Source organism: Geotrypetes seraphini, chromosome 12, assembly GCF_902459505.1.
Source record: "Geotrypetes seraphini chromosome 12, aGeoSer1.1, whole genome shotgun sequence".
NCBI classification, from domain to species: Eukaryota; Metazoa; Chordata; class Amphibia; order Gymnophiona; family Dermophiidae; genus Geotrypetes; species Geotrypetes seraphini.
In genome coordinates, this window is record NC_047095.1 from 59,180,591 (window position 1) to 59,201,777 (window position 21,187).

The 21,187-nt window shown below is 42.6% G+C and overlaps 1 protein-coding gene across 2 annotated transcripts in view; it reads right to left on the minus strand.

Annotated features, from left to right (window-relative positions):
• The window catches only part of BTF3L4 (basic transcription factor 3 like 4), a 39,372-nt gene extending 32,625 nt beyond the window's left edge, over positions 1 to 6,747 (minus strand). Inside the window, exon 1 of one of the 2 annotated variants that reach the window (XM_033916406.1) lies at positions 6,650 to 6,747. The gene's annotated coding sequence lies outside the window, so the exon portion shown is untranslated. Of the gene's footprint in view, positions 1 to 6,227; positions 6,362 to 6,649 lie in introns of those variants that run through there. The other variant, XM_033916407.1, reaches the window with a different exon arrangement.
• Positions 6,748 to 21,187: the final 14,440 nt, after the last annotated feature.

Sequence of the window (21,187 nt, forward strand, 5' to 3'; positions counted from 1 at the left end):
GACCTGCAGGGGGTGAAGATGAGGGGAGGGTACATGGATGCTAGACTTGCAAGGGAAGGGGACATGGATCCTGGACTGCAAATGTGGGGGGTGGAGAGGAAAGGACATAGATCCTGGACTACAAGTACAGAGGGTGGATAGGAGGAGGATGCTAGACCTGCAGGGGGAGGAGAGGGGGAGAGGACATGAATGCTGGACTTATAAGTAGAGGGTAAAGGGGTGAAAAGGAAACTTAGCCCCAGAAAGGAGGATAAGGAAGAGATGCTTGACCGTAGAGTGAGAGAGATGCCAGACCATGGGGACTAGCTAGGGAAGAAATTCAAGGTGCAAGCAACAGAGATGGTATGTGGGGTGAGGGGATATGGATGCTGGACCCGCAAGTGGGGTTGGGGAGAATGGTAGAGGGAGGACGAGAGAGTGACCAAGACCAGAAAGGGGATGGGAAGGGAAGAAGAGATTCTTAGCCAGTGGAGAGAGGGAGGGAGAGATGCCAGACTATGGATGCCAAGGAGGAGATTCAGGGTGCAAGTGAGAGAGGGATGGGATTTAGAGAGACAGAACTGTAGTTAGAGTAAGAGAAGGAACTAAGGAGTCAGAAACTAAAGAATGACGTGAGGGAAAAATGTCCCCATTCCCCGCAAACTATCTGATACCATCTACACAAGTCCTGAATAGTTATGATTTTATATTGAAATAATTTTATTAAACTATGAAAAGAAACATTATTCTGTACAGACATTTTATAAATCACAAATACAGCAAAGGGATCAACAAAATTCATCCTAACATAATACCTGGGTCTCACACACAGAACACAAATACCAAATACATATTGTACCGTAATAGCTAACTAAAAATTATAAATATAAATTAAACTAAAATCCCAAGAATCCACACCTTCCATGAAGTACAACACCAAAGAATTAGAAAGATCCATTTCCCCATATGCAGCGCAAAATCTAAAGATCACACATGCTAGGAATGGTGTTAAACCAAGGAATGCAATTAGGGCAACTGCCCCTTGGCTAGAGAAAGCCCTAAGCCGGAAGCTGAAGATGGCACAGGCTTGTAGTGGGCTTTGGGGTCCCCTCCCAAATTTCTGCCCTGGGCCCCACCCATAAGAATTGCTGCTGCTAGGTCAGATCAGTGGTCCATTGTGCCCAGCAGGCCGCTCACACGGCAGCCCAGTACTGGCAGAATAAACATTTCAGTTCTCATGTATTCTAATCACAAAATAGAAAATAAAATTATTTTTCTACCTTTTGCTGTCTGGTCATTTTATTTTTCAAGTCAATTTGGTCCCAGGCTCTGATTTCTGTTTCCCTCTGTCATCTCTTAGCTCACTTGCCAGGGTCTCCTGCTCATTTGACATTGCTTCTTCTCTGTGCTCACTACCCATCTTCCATCTTTGTGTACTTATCTTTCCCTTGTGTCTCCTATACTTCCCCATCCAGCATCTCCCCTGCATGTATCATCACTACTCTATATCCTGCATTACTCAATCTCCCTTCTGTGTTCCTATTCTCTCCCACATCCAGCACTTTCCGTCTCTGCCCATATACCCCCTCCCATGTCTGGCATTGCCCCTCTGTTCTTGTACCATTTCTATGCATCTCTTTCTCCTCTCCATGACCATTATTTCTCCTGTTTCTGATACCTCCCTGTGTCTTTCCCTCTCTCTACTGTGTTCAGTATTTCATTCACTCTTCCTTCAACCACTTAGTATGGCATCTCTTTTTCCCTTCAGCCCCTCCCCCCAACAGGTCCAGCACCTCTCTACCTTCCCTCCAGCAGCCCCCCCCCTTCCACAGATGCAGCACTTCTCTACCCTTCCCTTCAGCAGCCCCCATCCCACAGGTCCAGCACTTAGCCCCCTTCCACAGGTGCATATTTCCCCCTTCCCTCCAGTTCCCTCTCCTGCAGGGCCTGTAGCTCTCTCCCTTCCCTCCATAGGTCAAACACATCTTTCTACCTTACCTTCAGCCCCTGCCCCCTCCCGTGCCCTTACTTCCTGCCCATCTGCTTTGCATTCCCTCCCTCTCTTCCTAGTGGATGACAGCTCCAGCTCCACCCCACTTAAGGGTCCAGCACCCTCCCTCCTGCTGGCACACACCTTGAAGAGCGAGACGATCTCTGCACTCACAAGCCTGCTTGACAATGCTTTCTGTCTTCCCTCTGGCGGGCTCCTTAAGAAAGCCCCAGCAGAGGGAAGACCGTGAGCACCGTCAAGCAAGCATGTGTAGAGATCTGCTTGCTCTTCAAGGTGTGTGCCAGTAGCAGGGAGGGAGGGAAGCCAGCTAGAGCTGCTGGACCCACGAGCAAGGGGGGAGGAATGGCTGGAGCCGCGAGGGAGGCTGTATTGTTGGTGGGGTTCCCTATGGGATCAAAGCTTTTAACCGCTCCTGCGGCAAACAGTATAAAAGTTTACCCGTTCCTGCAGTATGCTGCAGGAATGAGTTACCATGTCATTCTCTAGCTGGAACCTGAGAAAAAAAAGGGCATGAAGGAATTGCAGAATTTTCAAAAACTTTTGCGCAGAATTCTACCAGGAATATATTTTCTTCTCTTTATAGTGAGTATGTAAGAGCTACAATGTTTTTTCAAAGTTCCATAAAGAGCATGTATAAAAATGAAGGGCACATCTGCTGGGACAAATAGCTGGACTGTTGAGAATTGCTTGTTCACACAGATCCAAGCACAAAAAGTTAAATGGGCTCCAAAAGTTGCATGCAAATACCATTTGCTATTCTGCTCATAAATATCAGTACCATTCTGGCACACACGCACAGATATGTATGTGCGCACAATGCATGGTATCCAATGAGCTGCACCAAATAGCATATTTTATAATTTGTCCAAAAATTAATAATGAAAAATATTATTTGACTAAGAACAATGGGCACTGAGTTTTAACATAAATAAAAGAAGCAACATAAATCATAAATCATGTTTACTTCAGTAGGATTTAGCACAGTTGAATCCTGCATTATTCATATTCAAATTTAAATTGCTATTCTGGCGAACACAAATATTGTATTAATTATCAAATCAAATATGAATATTCATTAAAGCCTTAGTGTCCACATGCTTTTCTGCGCTCAGATCTGTGTGTACATGCAATTCTTAACAGTCCAGCTGTGTGTAAGATATAGCTGTCACTAGCGGAGAGCTTGCATGTTTTCCAAGTATGCTCTTCCATGTTAGCATACAGTTTTGCACTTGGCATATTCACATACTCTGGTTATTGCATTAGGAAGCAAAATGTGCATGTTATGCTTACATTAGGAAGACATGCATTAAGTGATTTTTTTAAAGCCCAAATGGTCTGATGTTTGTGATGATGATGATCAAGTGTCATCAAGTCAAGGACAATTCCTAGCAACCATACAAATTGATTCTCTCTAGTGTGTTCTATCTTCTATTCTAGTGGTTCTTAAACCTGTCCTGGGCCAGTCAGGTTTTCATGATATCCCTAATAAATATACATGAGAGAAATTTGCACGTCTACTACCTACTTTATAGGCAAATCTCACTCATGCATATTCACTAGGGATATCATGAAAGCCTGACTGGCTGGGGGTTCCCCAGGATAGATTTAAGAACCACATTCTGTTCTATTCATTGCACTTTTATACCACATTCTACCCTAGAATTAAGTCCCAAACTGGTTTACAACTTTAACAGGAACACACATTAGCTAAATTACAAAACAGCACAATAAAAAATAGAAAAAATGACTCAGGAATACAGTGAAACAGAACATAAGAATCAATTTAATCATGTATTTTTAATGAGAATAACTAATGGGCAGACTGGATGGATTGTTCAGCCGTCATTTATTGTGCTAATAATTCTAAAATTAGTAGGGAAAGCATTCCAAATAACTGCAGCTTCATCAGAAAATAATAATTTTCTTAATGAACAGCTTTAAAGGAAGGAAAAAAAAAAATCAAACTTCCTGGAAAATCTCCAATTTATTTTACCAGGAAATAAATATAAGACCAGTTCACCAGGAATGGTCACATGAAACACTCTGAAAAAGCAAGAAATTTTTTTAAAAAATGTATTCCCTCTTGAATCAGGAGCCAATGAAGATCTCTTAGAAGGAGTCATATGCTCAAATTAGATGTTCCAAAAATAAGATGAGTAGCTGTATTTATTACTAACTGCAATCTGTTCCACACGTTAGCCATAATTCCAAAATACAAGAAATTACAATAACCAAAATATAATTTATATATATTAAAATTAGACTGTTCAAACAGTGGTCACATAGATCTTAGTTAATTAAGTTTAAAGAAACATTTTTCGACTATGTTGTTCACTTGTGGCTAATATGTCAACATAGAATCTAACAAAAACCCCAATACTCTGGAAGTACAGCTCAATTACAAGCATACCAAACCATAGTTTAATTTCAAGTGGAATTTATTAGCCCAATACTGAACTTTAGTTATTAACATCATAAGGTTAGTGAGATAAATTTGCATATCTGAATATATTTCTAGTAAAATAAAAATGTCATCTGATATGAACACAAGTATTCACCTTCATCTAATGTTACCGAACTAAGAGTACTCGTGAAAATATTGTCTCTGAAAGCCACTTAATCATGCTGCTAGCCTTTCACTGCCCCTTTTGCCTTCCATTGTGAATAGTGTGGGACAGACACACAAAAAACAATCCTCATCAAGAATCTGGTCATCACATAGTATGCCCAAAATAAAGAGTTTTATCTGGGCCTTACTGCGAGTTCATATTTATTTAGTCTAGGATACAGCTGTTTTTCTTTTTAGCTGTTCATCACATTTGCTAGATTTGCTTCAAACACTGTATTTCAAATAAATTTTCTGTCCTGTTTCTTTATGGTCCAGCTCTCATATCCATACAGTATAAGAGAGAAACAAAACCCCAATGGTACACAGAATTTGGATCTTTGTAAAGGCACATCCTTGTTCTTATTAATTTTTCTCTAAGCCCTAGGCACTATAGAGAACAGGACACATTTTTCTATATGGAGTGGTCCTGTCCTCTCATAACCAGTTTTTGGGTCAAGATGGGTGCTGCTATCAAGCCTACTCTGGGTTGTGATCATTTTTTTAATCAGAATCATGCCTTATAATGTAGAGAGTACAATAAAAAAAATCCTTGCAAATTGTTTAGTGGCAAGCAAGAGGAATAATTGCTGCTCTTTATAAGTTACCAGAGGGTCCTTCACTGGACAGATGGCATCAGAAACTTTTTTTTTGTTCTCATTATGGAAAAACCATCAGCAATGAAACAAAATACTATAAGTTTAAAAAATACTGGAGCCCTTTATAGAGCTATTTGGACTCTCTCCTGATCCAGAAGTTTGCTTTGAGTTCCTATGTGATAAAGAGTACAGTGAAATTTGCTGTACTTAGAGTGCTTTATGGGTTAACCTGGACACATGCTGGATCTCTGCACCTAACAGGGAGGGGGGGGTTGATCATACAAAATTTTTATACAACTATATTATCGATAGCCTTGCTAAAATGTTTACTTTAAGATAATTGGGAATCTGATTAAAGCAGTTTTGCATACTATAACTGATCAACTGAACCTCAAGTTTGGAAAAATAAATGTGCTCTAAGCCTTTCTCTGCAGCTCTACCAAGTGCCAGTTCTATTTCTTGACTACTGGGGGGCCTTCTCATCGATAACTGATCCTAGTAGCCAGAAACTGCCCAGGACTCCCACGCCTTTATCGGTTATCTCCTGTACAACACACAGTGAATTGCAAGCGACGTCTCTTCCCATACACAAAGCATTTTTATCTCTGCCTCAGCCGACGCAATTTGCAAAAGGGTGCGAAGCCCTCTCAACCCTACACCGGCGACAGTTTTCCAAAACAACCCGCCTGACTGATGTAGACGGCTGGCAAAAATCGAGGTGAATTTGCCAAGGGTGATTTGTCCTAGAGCAGGGGGTAGGCAATTCCGGTCCTGGAGAGCCGGAGCCAGGTCAGGTTTTCAGGATCTCCACAATCAATACGCACGAGCTAGATTTGCATCTCAAGAAGGGCAGTGCGTGCAAATCCATCTCGTACATGTTCACGGTGGAGATCCTGAAAACCTGACCTGGCTTCGGCTCTCGCGGACCGGAATTGCCTACCCCTGTCATAGGACAACATATAAACAGCAGTTCGATTTGAAACACCGCCCCAGATTATGATTATTATTTTTTTTTTTCTGGAAAGCCACCAACCTCCAAAGGAAATAAAAGTTTCTTAGAACAAAGGGGATTTCACACTGCTGCCGGGTTAAACCCTCTCTCCCTGCACGGCCTGGGATTGGTGGGGGGGGGGGGGGAAGAGGAGGATAAGCATCGCGCAGGCTTCGGGGGGGGAGGGGGGGTCAGCGAAGAACGAGAGAGACAGCGCGAGCGAGGGGGAATCGGGCGCTGAGCAGACGCGTGAAGGGCCGGGTTGACGCAAAGCGAACAGGTGAAGGGACCGGAGGCTGTCACACACCGACTAGGCCCCCGCCTTCCCTCCCTCCCTCCCCCCCGGACGCTGCGCCCCTCTCCCTTTCCGCTGGGGCCGCTGTAACCGGCAGAGCGCCCGCCACCGCGCTCGCCGTGAGGCGAGCTCGCGCCTCCCCCCCCCCCCCCCGGCGGGAAGTGCTGACCTGTGTCCGAGGAGCTCCGCTGCAGCACGCGGCCAAACAAAATGGCGAAAAAAGCAGGCAAAAGACGTGAGGAGGGTGGGCGGCGGCGGCGGCGCCGGGACGTGGCGACGTCATGTGTCACGTGACCAACGCCCAGTGCTAGGGGGCGGGGTTTCAAGGCCTAAAGACGGACGGTGGCCTTCAGATTAGGGGAGGGGATGAGATCACTATTATTGCTATTCATCATTCCTATAGCGCTGAAAATTTTAACAGGCAATAGACCAGTGGTCTCAAACTCAAACCCTTTGCAGGGCCATGTTTTGGATTTGTAGGTACTTGGAGGGCCTCAGAAAAAAAATATAGTTAATATCTTATTTAAAAAATTACAATTTTGCATGAGGTAAAACTCTTTATAGTTTATAAATCTTTCCTTTTGGCAAAGTCTTAATAATAATAATATTGTAATTTATAGTTAAAGAGACATATGATCAAGAAACTCTTTTATAAACATACCGAGGGCCTCAAAATAGTACCTGGCGGGCGCGAGTTTGAGACCACTGCAATAGACGGTCCCTGCTCAGAAGAGCTTACAATCTAATTTAGACGTTTGAATCTTTTGCAGCAGCAGCAGTAGTACCACGGGTTTTGTTAGGGAGCAGCGTTTCCCAAGCAGATTAAGGCATGGGCAAACTAGGGCTAGCACAATGGTCTCCAACTCAAACCCTTTGCAGGGCCACATTTTGGATTTGTAGATACTTGGAGGGCCTCAGAAAAACAGTTAATGTCTTATTAAATAAATTACAATTTTGCATGAGGTAAAACTCTTCATAGTTTATAATCTAATCTAATCCTTAGGTTTGTATACCGCATCATCTCCACGTTCGTAGAGCTCGGCGCGGTTTACAGTAGAAGAAATAGGAACTACAACAGAGGGTTAGAGATAGAAGTGTGAAGAAAATTTAGAGGATTTGGGATGCCAAGATATAAGAGTTTCCTTGATTCCTAAGTTGGAGGGAGACTTACATTTTTGAGAAAAGCCAGGTTTTCCTTTTGGCTAAGTCTTAATAATAATATTGTCATTTATAGCTAGAGAGACATATGATCAAGAAACGGTTTTATTTTACTTTTGTGATTATGATAAACATACCGAGGGCCTCAAAATAATACCTGGTGGGCCGTGAGTTTGAGACCACTGTTCTAGCAGCTCTCAAAGCAGATTTTCTCCCCAAGTACACCAGAAAATAGCCTGTGCTACCCACAGAGATCTGTCTGTTCTACCTATCCTCTGTGCATTGTCTTCTAATTGGCAAGCAGTGTTTCTTATTTGTTGCTTTATACTCTACCAATTTTCCTCTCCGTAGACCTTCATGTTTATGGGGGAGTGTGGGAAGATCATACCTTCATCCCTCCAGTAAGTCATCTGGTTAGTTTGCCAGATTTTTAGCACTTTGTTGTTAAAATAAGTCTAGCTCCAAACTTCTAAATTGTGCCTTAGATGCTTTCTAAAAATGTTAAATTCTAGTACGACAGATACTCTATTCCTGAACATGTGGGTTGTCAATTCCTTCTCACCTAGACCGTCTGGAAAATCTGGACCCCTAGACCCGACCGCCTAATCCCACCCAGTCATGCCCAGGTTCCACCCATTCACGCCCCAGCCCCGCCCCCGCTGCCTGTTCTCATCAGGCAGCACATCCGCGCTTGCGTGAGATGCAGTGATGTCATGTGTGTGCGTGAGTGATGTCATCGCGTCATATCCGTGCATGAGCGGATGCCCTCCTGCACGAAGGAAAGCTTTTCAAAACCCGGACAAAGTGTCAGATTTTGAAAAGCTGTCCAATCCCCTGGACATGTCCTCAAAAGGATGACATGTCTGGGAAAATCCAGACGTCTGGTAACCTTATTCTCACCAGAATTCTTGTAGGGAGCCTCATTAGCATTCTTTTGCTCCGCCTCCTATCCCTTTGGGCTATCTCAGTTGCCTCAGTTGTTCATCTACAAGCGAGATGGTAGGAGCCTGTCTTTTCTGCTCATGTTTATTTTCAATTAAATTTGGTCTTTTTGTGCTAACCATTTGCGTGGCTTTTTGGTTCTGCAGAGGATCCCACTCTTAGATAGGGTTACCAGATGTCCGGATTTCCCTACTCATGGGACAGCTCTAGCTGCAGGAGAACACAGATTCTGAGGTCAAGGGTCAGCTTACAAGGGGCAGATTGTTTTGCAGTGCACCCACTTGGACAGCCTGCACTAACAGTTCGGAGGCTCAGGGACCATTCCCTTGGGAGCAAGACTTACCCAAAGGCTTGAGCGCAGGCTGCATGTCTCCATGGCAGTTTTTCCAGGTTAAGGGCCAACTGCTTTCCTCTCCCCATTTACATGTGTGAGGTTCAATGGGGGTTCAGTCTCCAGCTAGTTTGTTGGGCTCGATGGGCAGTTGAAAGACACAAGCAGTCTGGATTCCAGACTTGTTGAGGCAAAGGTTCTTCTTGTAAGCTGTTTGCAGCTCCTAGCACACAGCATGACACAGTGATGGGCTGACAGCCTGGAAAATAAAATGGAGGGGGGGAGGGGCGACCTTTAAAATCAGATGTTAATTTGCCTGCTTACTGCCTCAAAGGTGCTGGAGAATCCTGGACAGCTTGTTTCTTTCCTTTGTCCAGCCTTGACAAGGATAGAGGACATGACTGCCATTTTGAAGAATCTAGGGGATATCTATAAAATCTACCACACTCTCAGTGCAGGTTGTGCTCAGGTTGGTGACTTGTTTGTTTTTACTTTGTTATGTATTGCAAATGGTTAGTTTTATTTTCTCTGTTATATAGTTTATGATATTTATATTTTATATAGTTTACAAATTTTTTTTTCTGAATCGGGCAGCACTAATGCAGACGACATCACCATCCTCCTTCCTTTTGATCAACCAGCACCCATCATGACAGATACACTACATAGAACACTAGAAACAGTGACAACATGGATGAAAGAACACAAACTAAAGCTGAACCCAGACAAAACAAAATTTATACTCCTCGAAAAAAAACAAAACCTCAACCATAACAAACTTAGTAATCAACTCAATCACAACCCACCCTTAAACTACTAGGAGTGATGATAGACAGATGCTGTACCATGCAACCACAAATCAACAAAACAATCCAGAAATCATTCATGGTCATGTGAAACTTAAGGCAAATCCGAAAATTCTTCGACAGAAATCAATTCTAGCTCATGGTCCAATCCCTAGTCCTAGGACTTCTAGACTACTACAACATCCTCTATCTTCTTTGCCCTGCAGTCTTGATTTAAAAAAAACTACAAACAATACAAAACACAGCTCTCAAACTGATCTATTCGCTGAACAAATACGACCATATCACCACCACATACCTCGACTCACACTGGCTCCCAATACAAGCAAGAATTCTATTAAAATTTTACTGTCTACTATTCAAAGCCATGAATGGAGATAGCCCAGCCTTCTTGAACAACCACCTTATCCAAACTACCACACCCAGGCAAAGAAGAACCCAGACACCATTCAAGCACCCCCCAATCAGAGGCATCAAACGCAAAAAAATGTACAACAGCCTACTGGCCCTGCAGGCAGCGAAACTAGACCATCAACTCTCCAGTCTACTGATCACGACATCAGACTAAAAAACTTTCAGAAGAGAAATAGAAACCCTGCTATTCAAGAAATCCATCAAGACAAAGTAACACCGCAGGAAGCATTTCAATCTCCCCCAGATCCCACAACCTTCTAACTAAATTATCTATCTTGTAATGACCTTGATACAGTGTCCAGATCTCCCCCGAAGTGACCTGCTCTACTTTGTAACGCTCCTGGAAATGTCCAGATAACCTATTGTGTATTCTGCCTTGAACCGCAAGGTAATGGTGGAAAATCACTAATGTAATACTGCGATTTTAATAAGGTATAAATTTGTATGCTCATTATTCAGAGTATACTGTGGTAATTTTGTGACTCGCAAATTGTGGTAGAATTTGATTCTACCGCGAACCTATGAGCACGGCTCATCAGTTTTCTAAGGATCTGCTGCTGATCACAGAGGGGATTCCATCCCCTCTCCCCAACATACACACTTGAATTTCACTGTGAACAAGGTTGGGTGTAGGGTAAAGAGGAAATAAAAGGTTTCAGCCCTGGGTTCCTAAATTTTGGGGCTGGCTCCTAGTTATACATACATATGTACAATGCATCTACATTTTTTTTGCAGCATAAGCAAAAAAGCCTACTGCTTTGCAGAGTTAAGGTGACTGATACTGATACTGTGAATGACTTTGCCTTCAAGTGTGTTGTAGAGAGCAGAGGATGCTGTGTAGTGAGTAGCTGATGATTCTTTTCATTGGTCCAGTATAACAATTATCCAGAGATGAGCTTTGGAGACCTTCAGAGCCAATGTGAACACTTGCATGGTCTTGAAACTCGTATACACTTCTCCCTCTGTATTCACAGGGGATGTGGGAGGACCATGGCCGCAAATATGAAAAAAACACAAATAACGTTTTATATGTTATTCGCTGTTTTTTTGTAACAGCCAGCGTTTTTTCAACTGAAACCGCAAATAACTAGAGCTGAAAGTACCTGGGAGCGTGCCGGATACCAAGTATGTGAGCAGCTCTCTCTCTCTCGATCTCGCTGGTTGGGCTGGCTGGGCTTCGTGCAGGCTCTGCTTTTGCTCCGTGTCGCAACGAGAGGGGGCGGGGGCCCGTGGGAAGGACGCATCCGCTTTCAAAGCACTCGGCACTTGCGTGTCCTGCGTTGTCTTCTTCAGTTCTGTGCTGTAAGAGGCGAGAGTGGCTGGTGGAGGAGATGATGCGCTGGATTGGTGGAGGAGATGATGCGTTGTTTCTGGGTAGGAACTTTAATCATGATGTAATTTGGGGGGCGGAGTCAGCTGTTGTAGTTCCTTCCTATTTCTCCTACTGTAAACCGCGTCGAGCTCTACGAACATGGAGATGATGCGGTATATAAACCTAAGGATTAGATTAGATTAGATAAGTGAATCCGCAGATACGGAGGGAGAAGTGTACAGTCATAATTCTTCTGCTGGTACAATTAGATAATTTCAGAACCTGGAATGAATCCCATTTTCTCTGGAGCAAGTACAAAGAAGCAATCCAAAGAAAAACACACTGTGGAAAACACAATGTTTTTGACTTTCCTTTTATTTCTTCAAATGTGTTTTCAAACAAAAATAAACCTTGTCCACATTGATCGTATATAGAGGTGTTTCGGCTAACAAGCAGTTGTTCTGTGCCCCAGCTCCCAGCTATCGACTTTATTCAACGTTATGTTTTCTCAAGACTTGGAAAGTTACCCTCACTACCTTATACATAAATCATATTTCATCGGACCTTTGAGGAAGGCTTGTTAGCCGAAACATGGCTCGTGTCGGGTCCGTTTTACCTCTATATACGATCAATGTGGACAAGGTTTATTTTTGTTTGAAAACATAATTGAATAGATGTTTCTATCTTCCAGTGAGGGGATTGGTTAACCAAGAGGATGGTACATCCGTTGAATCTAACCAGAGGAGAAACCCATTGGAAAATTTAACATTATTTATTGAAACAATTTACGACGATATTTCAGATCGTGCCACCCTCTTGGTTACCTTTGCCTCAGAGAATTGTAAAAGTATGGTCTTTAAAAATTATTTATTGAAAAAAGATTTCCTCTTTTGTGGGCAGAAACTACAAATGTTTCCAGACGTTTGTAGAGCTACCCAATTTAGGCGGAAACAATTTCTTCAATACAAATCTCGAGTATTATCATTGGGAGTAACCTTTTTCTTAAAATTTCTGGCTAAATGCATGGTTACTTATTTAAATATGTCATATGCCTTTTTCAAAACCGATCAGTTGGAAAGATTTCTGATAGAGAGGGAAACGGGTGTTCAAACTAAAACTTAAAATAGAAATATACAGGGGTTTTTTTCTTTCTCTTAGTCGTTATGTATGTTTAAGAATTACCTCTTTCTCTCCCTTGATGTTGACTCATATTACTTTAGAATACTGTATGTATTATAATTGTTATATTTAAATAAGAAAAAAAGAAAACATATTTGAAGAATTAAAATTATATAATTGAAGTTATAAAATTTGCGGACGACACAAAACTCTCCAGTAGGATCAGAACTGTTGAGGAATGCAAAGAACTACAAAGTGACCTGAACAAGATGGGTGAGTGGGCAAAAAGATGGCAGATGAGCTTCAATGTAGAGAAATGTAAAGTCTTGCACATAGGGAAAGGAAACCCGATGTACAGCTATACGATAGGAGGGAGGGTACTGGGGGAAGGCAACCTAGAAAAGACTTGTGGGTATTGGTGGATACAACGATGAAGCCAACGGCACAATGTGCAGCGGCCTCAAAGAAGGCGAACAGAATGTTGGGCATTATCAAAAAAGGTATCACTATCAGAACGAAGGAAGTTATCCTGCCGCTGTATCGAGTGATGGTGCGCCCGCATCTGGAGTACTGCATCCAATACTGTCACCACACCTTAAAAAGGATATGGCGATACTCGAGAGGGTCCAGAGAAGAGCAAGAAAGATGATAAAGGGCATGAAAAACCTTTCATATACTGAAAGGCTAGAGAAGCTGGGGCTCTTTACCCTGGAAAAGCGGAGACTTAGAGGGGACATGATAGAGGATTTCTAAAAAACTGCTCTTACCAAGTACACTTCAATGGGACCTTCTCCCAACCCTGGCACAATCCCTGCGGAGTTCCTCAGGGCTCCCCTCTTTCACCCTCTCTATTCAATGTCTACATGGCCTCGCTAGGTCATATGCTATCCAACCTAAAACTAAAATCATATATCTACGCAGACGACATCACTATTATCATTCCCATTACCTCGCTTTCCCAAGAGATTGAACAATTCACCTCATCCATCCTCACCAAGATAGAACAATGGGCCACTCAATTCAAATTAAAGCTGAACACAGAAAAAAACAAAATTTTCCTGGCCAGTCCCAACAACAAGCTAACAAACACCTCCCTGAAACTTAACGGGTTAGACTACCCAATTAACCCCCACAATCAAAATCCTTGGAGTCATCCTGGACAGCTGCCTTACTTTCGAAGTCCACACCAATGCTCAGATTAAAAAATGCTTTGGAACCCTCTGGAAACTCCGCACCATCAAACACTACTTTGACTTCTTCTCCTTCCGATTACTGGTCCAATCTCTAATCCTGAGCATCCTAGACTACTGTAATATCATCTACCTAGGTTCATTTAAAAAACCCATCAAACGCTTAAGACTCGTTCGACTCATCTATAATCTCAAAAAATCTGACCATATAAGCCCCTTCTACAAAAAACTGCACTGGCTGCCTATGGAGGCGAGGATTATCTTCAAATTTGCTTGCCTCTGCTTCAAAACCCTTAAGAAGAAGTTCCTTAAGAAGAAGTATTTCCTGAGTAGTTAAGTGATCCAGCGTTTAAATTTAATGTGACTTCACCTCCAGCTTCAAATCTAGCTATTTTGTCGGTTCCCTGATGCAGCAACGAAACGTGGCACGTTGGAAACACTAATTAAAAGCAAATTGGACACGATCTTGAATGAAGGGAATCTTCGGGATCCCAGTCAGCATGGATTCACCAAGGGTAGGTCCTGCCAATCCAATCTCATCAGCTTCTTTGATTGGGTAACAAGAAAGTTGGACTTGGGAGAATCTTTGGACGTCGTGTACCTGGACTTCAGTAAAGCTTTTGACAGTGTCCCACACCGCAGGCTGCTAAGCAAAATGGAATCGATGGGGTTAGGAGAGACACTAACTGCATGGGTCAATGATTGGCTGAGTGGCAGACTTCAGAGGGTGGTGGTTAATGGTACCCTCTCTAAAACATCGGAGGTGACCAGTGGAGTGCCGCAGGGCTCGGTCCTGGGTCCACTCCTTTTCAACATATTCATAGGGGATCTGACTCAAGGGCTTCAAGGTAAAATAACACTATTCGCCGATGATGCCAAACTATGTAATATAGTAAGGGAATGCAGTTTACAGAATTATATGGCGCAGGACCTGCTTACATTGGAAAGTTGGTCCTCAACCTGGCAGCTAGGCTTCAATGCTAAGAAATGTAAGGTCATGCACCTCGGAAGCGGAAATCCATGCAGGACGTACTTCTTGAATGGAGAAACTTTAACTAGGACTTCAGCAGAACGAGATTTAGGAGTAATCATCAGTGCAGACATGAAAACTGCCAATCAAGTGGAGAAGGCTTCATCTAAGGCAAGGCAGATATTGGGTTGTATCAATAGAAGTTTCGTCAGCCGAAAGCCTGAAGTCATAATGCCATTGTACAAGGCCATGATGAGACCTCATCTGGAGTACTGTGTGCAATTCTGGAGGCCACATTACAGTAAAGATGTGCGCAGAATTGAATCGGTTCAACGGACGGCCACCAGGATGATCTCGGGGCTCAAGGGTCTCTCGTACGAAGAGAGACTGAACAAATTGCAGCTCTACACTCTTGAGGAACGTAGGGAGAGGGGAGACATGATCGAAACATTTAAGTACCTCACGGGACGTGTCGAAGTGGAAGATGATATTTTATTTCTCAAGGGACCCTCGGCCACAAGAGGGCACCCGCTCAAACTCAGGGGCGGAAAATTTCATGGCGACACCAGAAAGTATTTCTTCACAGAGAGAGTGGTTGATCATTGGAACAAGCTTCCAGTGCAGGTGATCGAGGCATACAGCGTGCCAGACTTTAAGAATAAATGGGATACCCATATGGGATCCCTATGAGGGTCAAGATAAGGAAATTGGGTCATTAGGGCATAGACAGGGGATGGGTAAGCAGAGTGGGCAGACTTGATGGGCTGTAGCCCTTTTCTGCCGTCATCTTCTATGTTTCTATGGAACCAGTCACTACTTTCAAAGCTAAGTTTATTCTTTAAAAATACTAAACCTTTGAAATGATAGTGTCAGCATAGCTGTTTAAGCTAGCACTCAAATTATTGAATAAGTTTACACTTCAGAGTGAGTTCATTTTGAACACTGCAATGATTGGGTGGTGAGGCGGAAAAATCAGCCTTCCTGTCTCTGAGCAGAGTTCGAAGAAAAGATTTGTAAACAAATGATTATCTTTTGAATTCACATTTGTCTGATTGTTCTGCAGTGACTTTTTTAAGAATCACTGATATTTCTTTAGTCACTCTACAGTATCAACGTAGTAGTTGAATTTATTACCCCTGCAATATTTTCAAAACCCTAACAGGCTCATCTCCAATCTACCTATAAGATCACTTTGTCCGTCCTGGCCTCACCCGCACACGTAACGCCCACTTGTTTGCCTTCCCATCCCTAAAGTGCTGCATCTACAAGAGATTCCTTGACAGATCCCTAGCATTCCAGGCATGCAAATGGAACAAATGCCTATCCACTCTCATCTCTAATTCTCCCTCCTACCAAACTTTCAGGAAGTCAATCAAAACTTATCTCTTTGACAAATATCTCTGACTCCCGCCCTCCTTGTAACTCTACTTTTAACTTTGCCTTGTACCTCCCACCTTCCTGCACCTCCCACCTACCTGCCTCCTCCCTACCTGCACCTCCTACACCTACCTGCACCCGACTTCCTAAGCCACGCCGATTGACTTGTTTATAACCTCTCTATCTCCTTCTTGCCTGCTCCCGACTTGCTAAGTTATATTGATTGATTGACTTATTTGTAAATTTCGCTGTAGATGTACAGTCTCTTGTCATGTAAACCGCTCTGAACTATTCTGGTATTGCGGTATACAAAAATAAAGTTATTATTATTATTATAAAATTATAAAAGGCATAGAGAAGGTGGAGAGGGACAGATTCTTCAGACTAGCGGGGACATCAAAAACAAGAGGGCATTCAGAAAAACTGAAGGGAGACAGATTCAAGACGAATGCTAGGAAGTTCTTCTTCACTCAAGAGGGTGGTGGACACCTGGAATGCGTTTCCAGGAGAGGTGATAGGACAGAGTACAATATTGGGTTTCAAAATGGGATTGGATGACTTCCTGAAGGAGAAAGGGATTACAGGGTATAGATAGAGGGTTACTATACAGGGTACTTCAGGATTAGGTTATAAACAATTTAGTTGGTGGAGAACTTACAGGTCATGGACCTGGGGGCTGCCACGGGAGCGGACTGCTGGGCATGATGGACCCCTGGTCTGACCTGGCAGAGGCAATGCTTATGTTCTTATGTTCTTAAAAGGAAAGTCAAGAATGTGGTGTTTTCCACCTTTTGTTTTTCTTTGAATTGCTCCTTTTCCTGTGGAACATTGGGTCTTCTTGCTTTGTTTTTCACTGCAAGTACAAAGAAGTGATTTTTTTTAGCTGATTTGCTGTCTTTGCAGTTAGAGTCCATGCCCCATTGCCCCGGCACAGACCACGAGCCCCAGAGGAATTCTATTTCCTGCAACAGGTGGATCACAAACGTTCAGTCTCAACAGCTGTGTGTGGAAGAAAAAAAACATTCAACGCTTCATCTTTCAGGGTGCTTTGTGGGCAAATGGGAATGACTGATAAAAGCGGTGCTATAGAAAAACATAAGAACAGACGGGAAAAATTCAGAGGAAAAGATAGGCAAGTTGAAAGTTCCAATGTGGGCTGATTATCCCCCGCTAGAGATCGGCATTCTGCAGGTTCCCAGTAAAGATATTATATCAGGCATACCTGGGGCTCCTTTTACTAAGCTGTGTTAGAGGGCATTAACGCATGGAATAGTGCGCACTAAATTGCCGTGCTCACTGGACGCTAACGCCAGCGTTGAGCTGGTGTTAGTTCTAGCTGCGCAGTGCGGGATTAGCGCACGCTAAAATGTTGTGTGTGCTAAAAAACGCTAAAGCAGCTTAGTAAAAGGAGCCCCGAGTCTAATTTCTTTATTGGAGCATAAGAACTGACTATTTAAGTCGGCCAAGCGTCCAGTCTGTCTCCATCAGCATTATGCAGACACTGTTCAAAGGACAAGAACAATAAATGGCATGCATAGAGTTGTCTGTCCTTCCACTTTCTAGCAATAATGGACCAGAAGAGCCAGTCAAATCATTAACCAGGACAAGAAAGTCACCAAGGGCAAGGCTAGAGCACAATAGGTTATGAGAACAGCACAAACTCATTAGAACATTGTCATACTGGGACAGACAAAAGGTCTATCAAGCCCAGTGTTGTGTTTCCAACAGTAGCCAACCCAGATCACAAATACCTGGCAAGATCACAAGAAGTCAAACAGATTTTATGCAGTTTATCCTAGGAAAAAGCAATGGATTTCTCCAAACCATCTTTTTAATAATGGCTTATGGATGTTTGTTTTAGGAGGGGCCTTAAATAACCTGGGCCAATCAGAGCCTTAGGTCCCTCCCTAGGGTGCACCGGTGAGAGGAAGGCCTGCCATTTTGAAGAGGCAGGCCTTCTGGCCGGAGGGAGTAGGCATCCCTCCGGCCAGCCATCATAAGAAAGGTAAGGGGGAGGGGGGTCTTCGGAGGCATGGGGGGGGGTTGGGTGGCAGTAGGAGGGAGTGGGCATCTCTCCTGCTGCTGGGGGGCGGGGTCTGGTGGTGGGTGTTTGATTTACAGTGGCAGCAGGAAGGAGTGGGCAACTCAGCCACTGCTGGAGGGGTGTTGGGGTCACTTGTTGGCATATTGCCCACTACGAGACTTCCGTAGGGATCCCACCCAGAATAAAAAAGTTTTTTTTTGACAAAAGTCTAACGCAGCTTCATAAAAGGGGGTCTAAATAATAGCCGGAGTCTAAATAATAGCAACATTTAATGCTACTTTCCCCCCTTTTACAAAACTGCGGAAGTGTTTTTTTAGCGCAGGCTGGTGCGCTCAATGCTCTGTGCTGTTCCCGATGCTCAGGAACTCTATGAATGTCGGGGGCAGCGCAAAGCATTCAGCACGCTAGCCAGTGCTAAAAACCACTTTAGTGGTTTCGTAAAAGGGGGTGGGGTTCATGATGAATAATTTTTGAACTATAGTTTTCTATTTAAGATACTCCCATGTCCCCCTTTTTAGAAAATCATAGCACGGATTTTAGTGCCGGCCATGGCGGAAACAGCTCTGAGGCTCCTAGGAATTCCAGGAGCATAGGAACTGTTACTACTGTGGCTAGTGCTAAAAACTGCACTAGTTTTGTAAAAAGGGGGGGGATTATCTTCAGATTTTTTCCTAAAAAAAAAAAAGAAAGCATTTTTATTAAAAAATAATTTAAAAAAATCAGATTTCAATCGCACCTGATTGAACAACTGTATATACAAAGCCACTGTTTTGCTCTGGTATTCTGCGATTCTGTGATGTGAGACTGAACTTTAAGAAAATGTTTAATTTTATTTGAGGTTTTTGAGGTTCGTAAATTTCCTAAAAGAACACGATTATTTTTAAAAATCTGGGATCCTTATATACATAAATTATCCTCGAAAGCTAGAAGTATGATTCTTAATACTTTATATTAGATTTAAATAAATGTTTGTTTGTTTTTTTAATTTATTCTTATTTAAATATTTTTGTTTATTTGGTGTTTTGTGTCGCCTTTCATTCTGGGGTAGGGAGGGAAATTGGAATGATTTTAATATATATGTATGGAGTGGTGAGGGGGGATATAGGGGAAAAGTGGTTTAGATATATTAAAATATATTTTGGAGGAATGATAAAATGTTTATGCAAAGGTTTTATTGTGAATTTGATTGTAAAGAATGTCTTTTTGTATCATATTGTTGTATATTTGTTTGATTCCTTCAATAAAATGTTATAACATAAGAAAATGTTAAAAATGCAATTATTTGTCAATGCCTTCCTGTGCTAATTACATTACATTACATTAGTGATTTTTATTTCGCCATTACCTTGCAGTTCAAGGCGGATTACAGAAGAGGATTTCTGGACATGTCCAGAGGTGTTACAGAATAGAGCATCTGCGATTCTCTGTTACCCCCTCTTTTACGAAACTGCGATAGCAGTTTCTAGCATGGGAAGCTGCGCTGAATGGCCTGTGCTGCTTCCGTCGCTCTTAGGAACTCGAGGATCAGGAGCAGCGCGGGCCATTCAGGGCTGTTCCCCACGCTAGAAATAATAATAATAATTTATTCTTATATACCACCAGACCACGAATGGTTCTAGGCAGTTCCTCCAGAGAGTAAAGGTGCAACTTACCTAGTCGTTCTTCATAAGGGACATCCTTGAGCCCTGAGACCATCTTGGTGGCCAATCGTTGAACCGATTCCATTCTTAGCACATCCTTCCGATAGTGTGGCCTCCAAAACTGGAGTACTGTGTACAGTTTTGGAGGCCACACTATCGGAAGGATGTGCTAAGAATGGAATCGGTTCAACGATTGGCCACCAAGATGGTCTCAGGGCTCAAGGATGTTCCTTATGAAGAACGACTAGGTAAGTTGCACCTTTACTCTCTTGAGGAACGCAGAGAGAGGGGTGACATGATAGAGACGTTCAAATACGTTACTGGCCGCATTGTGGTAGAAGAAGATATCTTCTTCCTTACAGGCCCTACGGCGACAAGGGGGCAACCGCGGAAAATCAGGGACGGGAGATTCCATGGTGACACTAGGAAGTACTTCTTCACCGAAAGAGTGGTCGACCGCTGGAATAATCTTCCACTTCAGGTAGTTGAGGCCAGTAATGTGACTGATTTTAAGATCAAATGGGATCAACACGTGGGCTCACTTCAAAGAGGAACTTAGAGGGGAGGGTTATTTGAGTGGGCAGACTTGTTGGGCCATAGGCCCTTTTCTGCCGTCATATTCTATGTTTCTATAAGGCTGAACATCCAGCGAATATACAGTTCAAAAAGATACATCAATTTCTAGAATGTACACAATAGTTTTATTTAAAAAGCATTAGGAAGCTTGGGTTACAAATTTGTCAAATAGTTGTGTCTTTAATAGTTTTCTAAAAAAATTATAGGATGAGACTCCTGGCATGATTTTGCCAAATCAGGCGTTCATTATGGCTGCCTGGAAAGAGAGTTCTCTTGAGAAATCTCTTCAAACGACACGATTTGACAGTAGGATATGTGAATAACTGGACTCTATGTGTGGCTTATTGGGGTGATTTAAAGAGAAATGGGAAACAAGGTAACCCGGGGACATACCGCTGTCTTATTCTGTAATCCGCTTAGAACTGCAAGGTACAGGCGGAATAGAAGTCACTAATGTAATGTAATACCGAAGATTGATTTGAAGCAGTTTCGTAAAAGAGGGGGTTAATGCCTTCCTGTCCTGTAAATGATTTTATGGGATTTTGTTTCCATCTTGAAGGATGAATTTAAAAGAAGATTTTAATAATGATAATGTTTTTTGTGTGTTTGTCTTGTTGAAACATGTTTCTTAAATACATATGCATGTAATTTTGTAAACTGCATAGTTTTTATGTGGTATATACATTTTGGAAATAAATAAGAGAAAGGGTTGGGATACCCTAGGGGTTAGGAGGTGGCAGAATTTAAAAGAAGATTTTAATAATGATACCCTTAGTTAATGTCTTTTTTTTTGTGTTTGCCTTGTTGAAACATGTTTAGCATTTCTTA